The 14,487-nt window shown below is 40.6% G+C and overlaps 2 protein-coding genes across 3 annotated transcripts in view; one reads left to right on the top strand and one right to left on the bottom strand.

Annotated features, from left to right (window-relative positions):
* Positions 1-4,105, bottom strand: part of LOC134535882 (U11/U12 small nuclear ribonucleoprotein 25 kDa protein-like) — a 160,924-nt gene extending 156,819 nt beyond the window's left edge. Inside the window, exon 1 of the mRNA XM_063375229.1 lies at positions 3,853-4,105. The gene's annotated coding sequence lies outside the window, so the exon portion shown is untranslated. The remainder of the gene's footprint in view (positions 1-3,852) is intronic.
* Positions 1-14,487, top strand: part of LOC134535881 (uncharacterized) — a 125,868-nt gene that overhangs the window by 94,448 nt on the left and 16,933 nt on the right. The gene's annotated exons all lie outside the window — the stretch shown is intronic.

The following is a 14,487-nucleotide window of genomic DNA, read 5'->3' as shown; positions in this document are numbered from 1 at the left end:
TCTAGTACGCCCGTAATAGTAATTTTCGCCTTCAATTTGCGAAGAACGCTGGTTAAAAATTATCCAGGGGTCTTCGTAAATTCCTTAATTTGGCAAATTAGCGAGTACTGTGTTCAGTTTCTTTAAACCCCGAATCCACAAGAATCATTTTAGACTACTACAGAATCTCTTGTTATTTCTTTTCATGTAGGTGTTTACCGTATTTGTGCCGGAAAAGAGAACTCTTTAAATAATTGAAATACGTCAATGTTTCTACAAAGATCCGTTATTTGGAATTACGGAGAACTCTTAATTTATTTCGGATGAAATCTTAGATGAAAAGTCCTTTAATTAATCGTGATTTACAACAGCTTACCTCTGGGAATATATATATACAGAATGACTGAGAGATTTGAAAATAATAAAAAAAAGTGAGTCTTTCAGTACTCGTCAGTGTTGCGTGTAACAAGCAAAATTCCGGTTACGTCGAGTAGAGTTACGAGCAACTTATTTTGGCCTAGTTCCTCCAGATTGCCATTATAGCTATTTCTGAAAAATTAAAAAAAAAAAAAAAAAAAATCAAAATCTTATCGGTTCAGGAAATTGTTATTGTTATGAAAAACCTCTCTTTCTCTCTCTTTCAACTTGTCAAATATTGCTGTGCCAGTGACTTTTCGGTGACGTCAAAAAGTCGGCAAGTTTAACCGTGTTGAACGTAAGTATAAAATAATAACTTGGAATGGGAAACGACTTTAAAAAACACGTATTCTTGACGCAGTCAGGACCTTCGTGACACGGAAGCCGTTGCAGCTGCTCCAAATACGGCAGTGGTTCATACTCCAGCCGGCAGAGCGACAACCGGGCTAGACACAGCTTCACACCGCGCACCCGGGGGAATATAAATAACGTGTCACTGTCGAGACGTGACTTTTTTTTTTTTTTTACTACTTCCGAGTGGAGCCTGGAAGGTCTGGCGCATGGGCACTCGTTCCGTTTCGAACACCGCCGGCCACGCAGCCCTTGGGTCTGTCCGGGGATTTAGTTCGACTTCAATCTATTGGCAGTCGAACCAAGGGGAATTTTGCCAGTATTCTGCGATTTTCAACATAATTGTCTGGCAGGGCCGGTGCAAGGTGAATTGGCGCCCTAGGCAAATAACCTTAATTCCCCCCCCCCCCCCCCCCCCCTCAGCCGGACACCCAAAAAAAATTTTCCTTGCCTCAAAATACATCACGTAAGCCTAAGATTTTGTCAACAATCAACTGTAAGCAGGCTTGTGTGTGTTTTTTTTTTACTTTTTTACTTATTACAAATCATAAACAGGTCACCGCGGGCTTTAAATAATTACTTATATCAATATAAACATTCCAAACTGTTACAAAAATCCATTTTCATCTAGTTTCAATAATAGTTAAACATATTGTATCAGCTGTTATGTGCTGCGCCGCCCCCAGCTACTTGGCGTCCTAGGCGGTTGCCTAGTTCGCCTATATGGACGCGCCGGCCCTGTTGTCTGGATAAAATTTAGGTTTGTCCGTGGAATAACCTATGCTACTCAGAGCAATCTTGCAGCTAGCACAACGGTCGCTATCATCATGCCATTCTGTCTTCTTCGGTTCGCCAAGATCCATCATCTGCAATACGTGAAAAAAAAAAGTCAATAAATATTTAGATTCTCTTATTTAAAAGTAATAACATCTTGGGAGTTTCGTTAGTTTAAAATTCTACCTAACGCACATTAGATTGAAAAGTTTTATTTTGCCGAGGTTCGATGTAGCGTTTAGCCACTATAGAAACTGGCTCTAGAACATTTTCTATACTTATACAAAAGATTCCTTTGGAAACCAATTGTCATAGAAAGAGTTTCTAATGCTACAACAAGGTGTAACTTTGTAGAACAAATGGTTATGGATATTTTTGCATATACGATATACGTTTTTCATGATAATAACTGAGTGTTTCTTACGATATTTGACGCATAATTTTAATTGATGTTTCATTCAAGCACGTCGTTTTTTTTAAACCACGGGAAAGATTAATCATGCTTAGTAATGTGCGCATTTGATACTGGAAAGCTAATCAGGGAAAGTTTCACAAATAACTGTTAACTATTGGAGATACTGGAACAACATTATACTAAATGTTACAGCGAACACTATTTTGTAGTTATACGGATGTTTTCATGTAAATGTACAAATTTTACAAACGTCTGTAATTTTACGTGAATATTAAGTTAAAAAAAAAATATTGCGTATAGCTCTGCCGCCCGATAGTACAAGGGGGGGGGGGGGGAGCAGCACCGCGGTTTCAGCTGGTCTGAGGTCGTGCGCGCGCATCTGAATAGAGCCGCGTGATTGGTCAGCGCGCGCCGCCCGGGCTCAGGTTACACACTCACACCGCAACCTCGCCACTCCCCCTCCCTTCCAAACCAGTCCAGTCATGTCCTGTCAACAGGCCGCGGTCATCTTACACGTGCAACCAGACATGGCAGCATGTGCATTACCCACCTCCCTATGCCTAGTCAAGGGTGTGTCTGTGTCGGTGAGGCGGGACTAGCTGGTGCTTCTAGCGCGGTGTCGCCTCTGGACTGGCGCGCAGTCTTCTCGTCGTACACAGGGCAGCTATGAAATTTTGAGCGGTGACCGTAACATTGCATGAAGGTAATTAAAAGGGACTTGCATTACACCTTCCATCTTCAGTGCTTTCAAGAATACGCACCGACTGTTTTAAACCTAAATATTACTTTGAAAAACATGACTTTTAGCCATTTTAACTCTTCTAAAAAAAATTACGGCATAAAAACTTAAATCTGGACACCAAACCACTTATCTGCCCTCGGCGAATTCTTAAATGCTTTTCGTAAACATTCCCTACTCTGTGATATCTCGAACGGTTCAAATCGCGTAATTTTTTTCCCTGACGCTCTGCACACCGTCTCTGTGCCCGGGTAGGCAAGGACCTTAAGGGCATTCTCGAACATTCTCGAACATTCAGGAACAATCTGTCTAGGCCACTTCGGTACTTCAATTCCCAGTTGCATCACCGGCTTCCCATGAGAAGTCTATTGGTGCGATGCCCTCTTTTTACACCCATATCTTTGAACCCAACCCCTGCAGTTCCAAACTGAAACCTTCTTCATGGATGAGCGATGGAGGGCTACCACACCATGTAACCCGCATGGGGCTGCGGGGGTGGGTTGTGGACTTAAAGCGGCACGCACGAAAAAAAAAACCTCGCTTATATTTATTATATATTTATTTATATATTTTATAGGAATGTTTGGCTGTCGACGTGTACATTTTTTTTGCATCTGCACCCGTAATTTTTTTTTATCTCGATCAGAGTGTAAGTCCGCAGCAAAAACACACTTTGCAGTTTACCCAGTTTACAACGGAACAAATAACTCGGGAGGTAGGAAGGAATACATCGCAGTTTCTACGAAGATCCAGTTATTTCTAACTACGAAGGACCCTTCGTTTATTCGGAGTACATGCCTCGTTGAACACTCCCTGAATTTTACTGTAGCTCCTAACAACACGCAAGGAAAAAAAATATTGATGCAAACATCAAACTTATTAAATACTGCAAGTTCACTTGAAAGAGATTTAAAACTGTGATGGATGTTTTCAGATTTGGGGTAAAATAGCTTCTATTCGTGAGTGCCGCTTCGCTGTCAGTAACACGTAAAAGAAGCAAGAAACAATTTTTTTTTCGTAGATAATGTGGTATCTACCCTCTGCACTTGGTAGATAACATAAACAACTGAGGTGCATGCAAAACGGTAACGGAGATTCTGGCACACCATAAAGTCACTTAGCATAAATTAAGTTTATCCAAACCAACACCATCTACAATCAGAACAGCTGTACTCACGAATTCTCTCGTCGCTGCAGCAAAAACACTCGTAGCTAATCTCAAACAAGGCATTTAAAATGTCTTCGTGCCTTTAATTAAATATGACCTGTCCTGTCCCCGAAAGCCGAACAAACGCGCTCGAGGCTCATCTTATAAAATCCAAAGTCTCGTGAAAAGTTCTGCACCGCGCCCGGGCAAGGCCTGTACACTCCAACAGTCGCCGGCCCATTTGACTCCCCGCGCGCGAGGCGCTACGAGGTCTCGCCTCGGCTAGCAGCGGACTCCGAACTTCACACACAGTCCGGCCAACGTCTTTATATAGTTGGGCAGCCAGCTGACACTTCCTATTGCCAACTGTCGCGTAAACTCTCTACACGAGGAAACTGATTCCGCAATCCCGCGCAACTCACAAGCGATACAATAGAATTAAAAACCATATATTATTAAAAATGCTATAATAAATAACTTTTAATTAAAAAACTAATCTGACAATTAAATATAACATCTAAATATTTAAAGATATTTAAAAAAAGCAAACAAAGATAAACGATTTTCTTTTTCTTTTTTATATAAAAAAAGGTTTCAAAGGCAAAACAGTATTTTGGCCAGAGGCCTGGCCACAATCAGTTATGTAGTTATAAACAATTTGGTTAGCGAGCGTGTTAGTGACTGAAATGCAGAGCCATGTATAATTTAATTTCACCAACGAATGTGCCCTGTCCATGACCGAGTGAAATTGCATCCCCCCTCCCTTTTACTAACTTCTAGGGTAGATCCCCTTGGGTAAAAGCCGTGTTCCATTATCGTCGCAATCATCACAAATGTTCATCATGACAGCATTTATTCGCTGGGCAAAATACACCATGCAACACTATGTATTTTGTTTTCACGCCTAACAGTATTCAGTTACCAATTTAACCCCTTTAGTCATTATATATCTCGATGATACAGGCAGTTTATCAAACCATGAATGTGTGGGTTAAGGTATGCCTAAATTCTAGCGGACATCATACTTTATGGCTTTGAAATAAATATATTTTATTTCACTTTTACTAATTTTTATAAAATAGTTATACAATAATATTATAATTATTGCGTAAGAATAAGACACTCAGAAAAATAAAAAAAATACTCTAGGTCCAACAAAAAAAACTGTTTTATTTCGCTACGGTCTTGATGGAGGTGTATGATAAGGGGAAAGATAGCTACAAGGGGGGGGGGGGGGAGGGGAGAGACAGAGAGAGAGAGAGAAGAACTGAGTAACACCGTATTGGTTTCAGCAGTTTTTACGCCATAATAACTTATTTAACGTACGATATTGAAATTTGGCCTTCGTTAATGCTGGGCGCACACAGACTCAGACAAGACGCGTAACCATGTGCGATGCCGCGCGACGGCTGAACGCCTGTTTCCATTACGTTATTTCCCCCCACATTCTTGAAATCAAATAGTCATGATACTCCTTCAAAAATGGATTTTATAAAAAATTATGTATTTCCTGCACTTAACTTTTGCCTTTGAAATATACTCAGGCTCTCACTTGTTTTCCTCTAATTACTCGTGAATCAACAACATACGGGCTTGGAACCTCGGCCACGCAAGCCGTTGCCAGGAACCAAGGGTCTAAAAACTTAACGGGATTTAAATATTTCCTAACTTCCAGGATCTAATTTTCATTAATTAAAACTATCCAACAGTAAAATTGGAAATAATTTCGAACTACCACGACTCCTGGTTAGTTTTTTTTATTCAACACGTTTAGCCTTTATCCGCGGTACTCTTTATTTGTTGAACATTTCGAGTTCAATTTGGCGAAATTTCCTTCGAAATAAGTACTAATTCCAACAAGAATTACGCACTTTCCTCATGCTATTGTCCTTCGTAACATTTTTGTTTTATCTTATTGCGTGGCACCATCATTTAATAGCAACTGGCAAACAGAACTGCTTGAATGAGCTAATTTAAACGAGTCGTGTTTCTTTAAAAAATAACACTTCAACAAATATGTCCCATTTAAATTATTACATATAAAGTTGTAGTTCAAAACATGACATTCCAACACTTTTTGCGTGACATATTTGGAATGGGGAGGGGAGGGAAACAATGATAAAAACCTTTAACTATGGGAAATTTGTAAATATATATTTATTTAAATAGTTTTTTGTTATTGTCCATTATTCTATGGCACCATGGAACCTCGCCGTATGAAAGCGGTCGAATTCCGAAAAAATGACTCCCTTCCCTTTAATTTTGGGATACGCCGAAAAACCAGTGAAAGGATTGAGCGTGAAACTTAACCGGTAAGATTTTCTCACATGAGCAAAACGCATTACCGCGCACAACCACCGTTCGCATTTTTTTTCCATGGGGAAAATGTACCCAAGTTTCTTATAATTATTTACTCGTTGTTGAATTATTTTCATGTTGTTACCAATCAGAATATAGCTTTTCAATAGTTTCTACTATCAAGATTCATTAGCGAAAATAAATACATTTCTTTGTTGTTATGAATTAAGTCTAATTAAAAATAACAGAAGTACTTACTGTGATGAAATTTCCTGCAGTTCAGTTTCTTGCGCACTTGGATTGATTTATGCTATTAATAATGGTGCAGAATTGTTAGTAGTATTCTGTATTCTCCAGTAGGAAGAAACCGACAAAGCTATTTTATTACGCTTATGATTGCGGTAAGACCTTTTCCTCTTGCTCATCGTGAATAATAGTACAAATTGCGCGCACTACGTCACCACTAACCATTGAATTTCAAACCTAAATATCGACGACTTGGCATCACTGTACCAGCGCGTGCAGCGAGCGAGTATTGCACTGCGCTCTGTTGGCTGAACTGACAACTATCCGTTAACCTCGCATTATAGGAGTAAACGTTGGTTTTTGGTTATTCAGCCCGTCTATTGCTCTGATTTAAATTGTTGTACTACCAAAGTCAAGACGTCATTCCTTTAAGTATGACACTGACTTATCCAAAAATATACATCACAACGTCTTAAAAACAAATATTTTTACTAGAAATTTTTCATATCAAAAATTAAATTTAAAAGAAGATTTCTAACTAACAGTAAGTCTGTTTAGAAAGGTTGATGCCCAATGATATGCTGGACATAAAATTCAATACTCGTTTATTTTTTATTGCAGGTAGAGACGTAATAATTCTGATGGTGCCGAAGCTTTAAAAAAAAGTCTGATTTCAAACATTATTAACTTATGTAAAAACGTTATTGCGTTTAACAATATTCCTAAAAATAGGTTGAACATTTCTCTTTAAGATATATCATTCGATATCTCTATAACTTAAATCATGCTGGCTCAGTTTTTGATTAAATAACATGCCAATTCGCAAAAAAACGTGAACCATGGCTGTAACTTCGACCATCACAATTAAATCATATACCTACTACACTTAAAGATGCTGAAGTTTGAAAACCTATATATGTAAATAAAAATGTAAATGTTAGTATGTTCAAAATATTAAATCTCTCAAAGTTCTTCACCGATTGCTTTGAAATTTTTTACACAATGTTGCTCTCGAATACGCGCGTTTTTTTATATACCTATGTCACATCTGTGACATGTAAAAAATATATTGATAGGTAAAATATATAAATATAAATTAATGTATGTGTGTTCGTCTTCGGTTTTTGTAAAGATAGAGATGTAGATTGGAATATACATATAGACGCAGAGAGATAGAGATGATATATGGAGAGAGATAGAGGGAGATATACATATATATATAGATAGTGAGGGATATAGAGTGATATGGAGAGATATGGATAAAGGTCTATAGAGAGATTTTTACAATGATTTGTATATGTGTACCTAATTTATAAAATGTAAAAAAAAAATTGAAAGGGGCATAGCAAAGCATGCATGACATAATTAATAAATAAATAAACAATATTGTAAGTTGTTATGGGCGGATTGATGTTGAAAGCAAGATGGCCGCTGTCGGTGACATCACAAGAAGCAGCTGGCACGAACGAGGCAGGTGCGGGCGCGCCGCGTGTAGCTGACCGCCCGAGGTGCCGCCGCGTCGGTCCGAGTTTCACTCCTCTCCATTTTGGGCGGGCCTTGACTCCCTTGAGGGGGGGGGGGGGGCAGCCGGGAGTCAGCGCTCGCACCGTGATCGCCGCGTTCCCGCCCGGTGCTTCCACGGCGAGGAAAACCACATGTCTCGGAAGCCATGGTTTACTACCCCCCCCCCCCCCCTCCAACTGTGCGCGGAATGTCCGGGAGCCCGCCAATTTCCTACCCGCCGGAAGCACTACGCATTTTTGAAACTAATGTGAAGCTTATCGCGAACCTCTCTCTCCCTTCCAGTTCTCTCTCTCTCTCTCTCTCCATTGAATACAATTTTTTTTACGTACACCATAGCGGTTTTGCATTGTTTGTCAGGAAAAAAAATCAAGAATGAAAAATAAGAAAGAAAAACATGAATCAGCTGATGTCAAACATTATGGATCTAACCACATCAGCATACTTTATCGTTTTTTTTTTTAAACATTTAATGTTTTTTTTTCGTTGCGATTATTATTTATTATTATTTTTTTTTCCGCTCTGATGATGTTATAGAACTGAGCGGCCGTAAGGAAATTTCATTTTAGAACGCTGAAAGAAAATTTTTCTTAAGGGCCTCGCCTACCTGGGCACTCTTGCAGTGCTTCAGAAAAAAAAAAAAAGAACCAAGCTATTTGAAAACCGCTCAAGATACCTATCCGATTGGTGTCTGTCTACGAAAAACCTTTAACAATACAGTAAGGGCGGATGAATAATTTTGTTTCTGTATTTCGTCTATAAACTGTATTTTTATGAGAGCGAAGATGGCTAAAAAGTTTTTTTTTCTTTTTTTTTTTTTTTAACGCTTTTTAGGAATGAAACACCCGTTAAGAATTCTTGAAAGCACTCAACGGGCGTTACAATTCTCCACCATTTAATGTTGTGGTCACCACTCAAATCTCATAGTTGCCATATGCAGACTGCGCGTCAGTTCAGAAACCTTGCGCGTCGTAGAAGAGATACCGCGCTAGAAGCACTTTATCACGCCGCCTCACGATCAGTCTTGCGGTTGCCGCGTTGCTGTCGCATGTATCATTTCATCGTGGAATATGGAAGAAACTTTGGATTTTGTAGTTGCATTTGCATTTCTAGTTAGAAAAAAGGAGGGGGGGGGGGGGAGGAAATGTTAAAGTAACCAAAGAGTATAAACAAAGATGTCCGCCACGACACTAGCTGATGTGACTGATTGTTTGGACCGGCGGGACGCTGTTTCCCACACTCCGCCGTTAGGACGGATCTCCGACTTGATTGGAAGCCACCAGTTGTTCCGACCGACTGTTAGGTTAACGACTAATAAGTCAGAACCGTCCGTTAAAGGGGCCCTCACACTGGCAAAAATTTTACTCAATATTTTGAAGGTGTCGTGTTTGTACAAAAATATTGAGAGTATGAGGAAATATATTGCGCAAAAAAAAAAAAAAGGTTGTTCAATATTTTATGGAGTGTTCAAAAGTTTTCTGAAATTTTAGAAAAGTTTTGTGGACCCGTCAATATTTTGTAGCACGAGAATGCCGTGTGAGGGGACTGACAAAATATTGCGCAATATTTTTGCGTAGTGTGATGGGTCCAGACCATTCAATATTGTTGTACAAAAATGAGCTCAATAATTGTGCGCAAAATATTGAACGAAATTTTTGCCAGTGTGAGGGCCCCTTTAGAGTTGATCACGCGTGTGTGTATGTGTGTGGGGGGGGGGGGGGGGGAGGAGGGATGTTTGTTTGTACATCCGTGGCTAGGCGGGGCCGTTAGAGGATGTCTCCTCGCCGACAGGTGCGCGGCGGAGCTGTGGGAGAGCAGTGGAGTTGTTGCCCAACTGCGCGCGCGTTGGGTTACCGGCTCGTGCTGTTTGTTCATGCCACGCGCCGCGCAAGGTCGCTGCCGCACCTCAACAGCCTCGCTCTCTCTCTCTCTCTCTCTCTCTCTCTCTCTCTCTCTCTTCCCCCCCTCCTCCCACGGACCTACCTCTCCCATTCAACCCTGCTGCGCCTCGGGACCTCAGGACGAGGAACCAGAAATTCACCAGCCCCTAGTCAGATGCCCGAACATGGGAAGCATTCATTTCACAGACGAGAGCGCAACACCCGAAGTTCCCCGAAGTTCATGCTCGCTTTTTTGATTTTTGATTTCACAGTATCTTTAATGTAGCTATCCTAACCAAATCAACCGTCCACAATGTTTTAAAGTATTTATAATGTAGCTAACCTAACCTAATTGACCATTAATTATCATGAGTTACAATGAACAAAAAAAAAATAAAAACCGAAGATGCACGATCGGGCGTTTGGCTCTCTCGTCTGTGAAAAGAAGGATTTCCCCCCCCCCCCCCCCCGCCGAACATGGGTATATCCTGGGGAGGGGGAAACAACTCATCCTCCCCCCCAACCCCCACGCATATTTCAGACGTAGAAAGTAGAAAAGGAGAATTGCACTGTGGTAAGATAAATTTCGTGACAAATCCCATCAAATTATTGTTCATTTCTGATGTGAAACTTTTTTTACAGCCGGTATAGTAATTTCAGAATCACAGAGTAGCGGAAATCAGAAAGGGAGTTAACGTGTGTAACGTATGCAACGAATATTGCTCGATGGGGCAGGGTTGTAAATGATAGCAACAGCGCATGAATTCGTGTAGGCCTACTTTCCTTTTTGCGAACTTTCGCGACTTGCAACTCTAAACTTTCAACTCTGATGTTGGAACAGGTAATGGATTATAATTAACACAATTTGTATATACATTTCCAATAGGGTTACATATGATATTTTAGCTATCATAAACCCATTCATTATTAAGATTCCATATCCTTATGTATGAAGTTTCACTTGTAAAGCGCGTGGTGGCCACGTACCAATACTTTTTTTGTATATAAAATATGTTTTTCCTTTTTATTATTTGTGACGTATTACTCCATGGACCCTCTTTCAAGAAAAGAGGTTGACCGCCCCCCCCCCCCTCCCTACTCAAATTTTCTGATTTCAGCTGGTTACATCCTTGAGCCCAAATAGTTTGCGTTCGTGCACACGCACACACACATACGCATACACTCACACACGCGTTAGGCTAGGCTTGTGAACTTTGCGAGAAACGTACGAGTAATTTCGTACATGGAACGGAAGTCGCTTGGAACGGAAATGTGTAACCACGGTGCTGTCATCTGTGGCGGATGGCGCGAACTAAGGTTCACAAAGCGAAAGGAAAACATTATAGTATTAACTTTTCAGTGAATTTTAAAAATATTGACAGTATCTCAATAAAAATACCTTGTCAAAAAACATATCCAAAGCCGATGTTTAGTATTTATTCCAAAGTATTTTTCTCTTTTATCAGAGCCGTTTTTATTATATGGTTTAAATTTTTTTCGGTCTACAAGTCGAATGATTCAATAGTCGACCTAGCTGCTCCGGCAGCGAATTCTAGCGGTTTTCGCGGAAACCACGTATGATTCGGGTCTAGATATATAGTTGGAAAAAAAAATTGGCGAATATATATTTATCACGCTCGGCGTTATTTTAAGGAATTCTGTGTTAAACTTCGTGTCCGAGTTTCATAATTACAAGTGTATTTGTAAATGAGAACGCGTGAAATTGCTCGTTACCGAGGTTATCTATATATATAAAAATTTAGCTTCCGTATGTATTTGGCCGCAAAACTCGGAAAGTATACGATGGTTTGGATTGAAATTTTCACAGAACATTGCATCTTAACAGAAGAGTGTTTATATGAAATAAAAGTTTGGGAAAATCCACCGGAAAAGTCGGAAAAAAAGTTCCTATAACTAAATATCATGGTCACCCAACTTAGTTGTGACCACGCTCGACGATGCTGTACTATGTTGTCGAAGTTCAAGCACATCAGGCTACTCGACCATTGTGCCTTGACGACTATAATTTACACAAATATGTATATATATATTTCAAGAAAGAATAAAAAAACTTTATTTAATTTGAAAGTATATTCTTTCGACTCTATTGATAAAAATACGTTTAAATTAAAAAATATTCAAATTTTTGGAGCACAGTAAAAAAAATGCATTTAACCACGAATATGCGAGTTAAACTTCAGAACGATCCAACAGCAGTCATATTTTCAAGACAATTAATTGAAGTTGGTAACGGCACTGTACCTACAAATCCAGAAACAGGAAAAATCAGCTTATCATCTGATTTATGCAACATCGTTGATTCAAAAGAGGAATTAGTAGACAAGGTATTCCAAAACATCGAAACAAAATTCAAAAATCATGCATGGTTGAGCGAAAGAGCCATTCTAGCGGCTAAAAATGTTGACGTACACGATATGAACAATAGTATTATAAACAGAATCGAAGGTGAAACAATGACATACAAATCTATTGATTCAGTAGTGCACCAAAATGAAGCAGTGAACTTTCCAACGGAATTTCTCAATTCACTCGATGTTTCAGGATTACCACCACATATTTTGAATTTGAAAATTGGTGTGCCAATTATATTGCTTCGAAATATCTGTCAGCCTAAATTATGTAATGGTACACGATTAGTAGTTAAAAAATTAATGGATAATCTTATTGAAGCAACAATTTTGATTGGACTTCATAAAGGTGAAGAAGTATTACTTCCACGAATGCCACTTATTCCGACAGATATGGCGTTCGAGTTCAAACGACTTCAATTTCCAATACGCCTTGCGTTCGCTATGACCATCAATAAAGCACAAGGACAATCTTTGCAAGTGTGCAGTTTGAATTTAGAAAATGAATGCTTCTCTCATGGACAGTTATATGTCGGGTGCTCCAGAGTCGGTAAACCATCTGATCTATATGTTTATGCAAAAAATGGGAAAACAAGGAATGTAGTCCTTCCATTAGCTTTACAATAAAAATATTTAAGCTAAACACATTTTTATTTCTTCTATTACATTCCACAGCCATGCACAGTAAAATATTAAATTAAACAATGAATTAATATTAAACTGTGCCACAGCAAAGCGTGGCCGGGTTTAGCTAGTACGTTATAAATCTCTGGCGAGTACTGAAAAACTCGCTCACATTCATATATATCAGGGGCGCAACAACTAAATTTCCAAAAGAGGGGGGGGGGGGGGGCAATATACCTTTTTATAAAGAATCATCGATCCCCCCTATTGAAGCGGGGGGTCCGGGGGTCCTCCCTCGGGAAAATGTGTATTTCAAGGTGGAAAATGGTGCTATTTAAGCAGTTTTATTATCTAAAAATTGATTACACAGCACTTTCTTTGCCCCCGTTTGCCCCCACTTCAAGGTTTCAGAAGGGGGGGGGGGGTGCAAAATAACCTTGCCCCCCCCCTCCCCTGTTGTTGCGCCCCTGATATATATATTTTTAAAATTATCTTTAGCGAATTTTTTGTGACGAAAATTAAGACGTGACGGGTTGGCCGGGCGCTGATTGCCGAGGTGAGTTATCGCGCTTCTCGACGGCCTTGGGTCTGGACTGGCGGACCCCGGCGCCGACGACCTCTGAAGTTGGGTAGCTATGGGGGGGATGGGGAGGGGGGTCGACAGGACACGGCGGCGTCCGTCGTGTGTGCAGATGAGGATGTGACGAGTTTTGGTGGGGAGAGACAGAGATAGAGAGAGAGAGAGAGAATTGGGAGAGAGTACGGGATGCGCGAAGCATGCCGTCACCACAGCGGCGCGCGCTACGCTAATAACGTAATGGACCTAATATAGAAGCAAGGTGTGACCACGGCGCCCTTGGTTCTAGAATCTCTTGATCCGGCCCATTCCACTCCCTTCCTGTCCTCCCAAGGGACGCGTTCCTGCCACTTTCCGTTCGCCCCATTTCCTCTGGAACTTCCACCCGTAATCTGTCCGCCCTCTATACCCACCTTTCTGTATCCTAGTCCCCAGCTGCATTATACAGTCTAACATTTACACCCTTCTCCTCCCTTGAAATAATACCCACCCAAGCTCTTTAATCATCTCAGGTGGACTATGCATAAATAATTAGCCCAGAGCCGCCATTTAAACTGGGCACACTCAATCAGACGAGAAACGACAACTTATCAGAACTAACCTAACCTAACCTAACCTAACCTAACCTAACCTAACCTAACCCACCATCCACTTTTACAAAATAGAAAAACAAAACAAATTCGTAGATGCACGGACGCTGGGTCAGTGAATGAATGGCATGTTTCTCGTGGTCACTTGAAGCCCTTGGGCGGGGCCCCGCAGTGAGCATGACCGGACTGCGACAGGCGCCGGGCGTCGCCTTGCGTCTCGACGGGCGTCGCCTTGCGTCTCGACGCCCCGTGTGTGTGTGTGTGTAGGTGGGGGGGGGGGGGGAAGCTGTGACTTTCGCCGGCCGCGTGGACTTACCAAGGGCAACGTGGTTTGAGAAGGTCGCACTATCCTCCTGTTGCGAGGACATTATCTTATACGGACATTATTCCAAGTTTATCCCTTCCTTGATCCTGGTGGCATGATCCTGTGGTACATGATGCTGTCTGTTTTAATTTACTGCGTTGAAAGATCCTGGACATAACAAAAACTCAAATATCACAATACCTACAGATTACATGTCAGGTTGATCAGAATTTTTTTTTCTTTTGGATATATTTTA

The sequence above is a fragment of the Bacillus rossius genome, chromosome 10 (assembly GCF_032445375.1).
Source record: "Bacillus rossius redtenbacheri isolate Brsri chromosome 10, Brsri_v3, whole genome shotgun sequence".
Taxonomy (NCBI): domain Eukaryota; kingdom Metazoa; phylum Arthropoda; class Insecta; order Phasmatodea; family Bacillidae; genus Bacillus; species Bacillus rossius.
The sequence above is the reverse complement of the archived record's forward strand: the minus strand, read 5'-3'. Positions and strand labels throughout refer to the sequence as shown.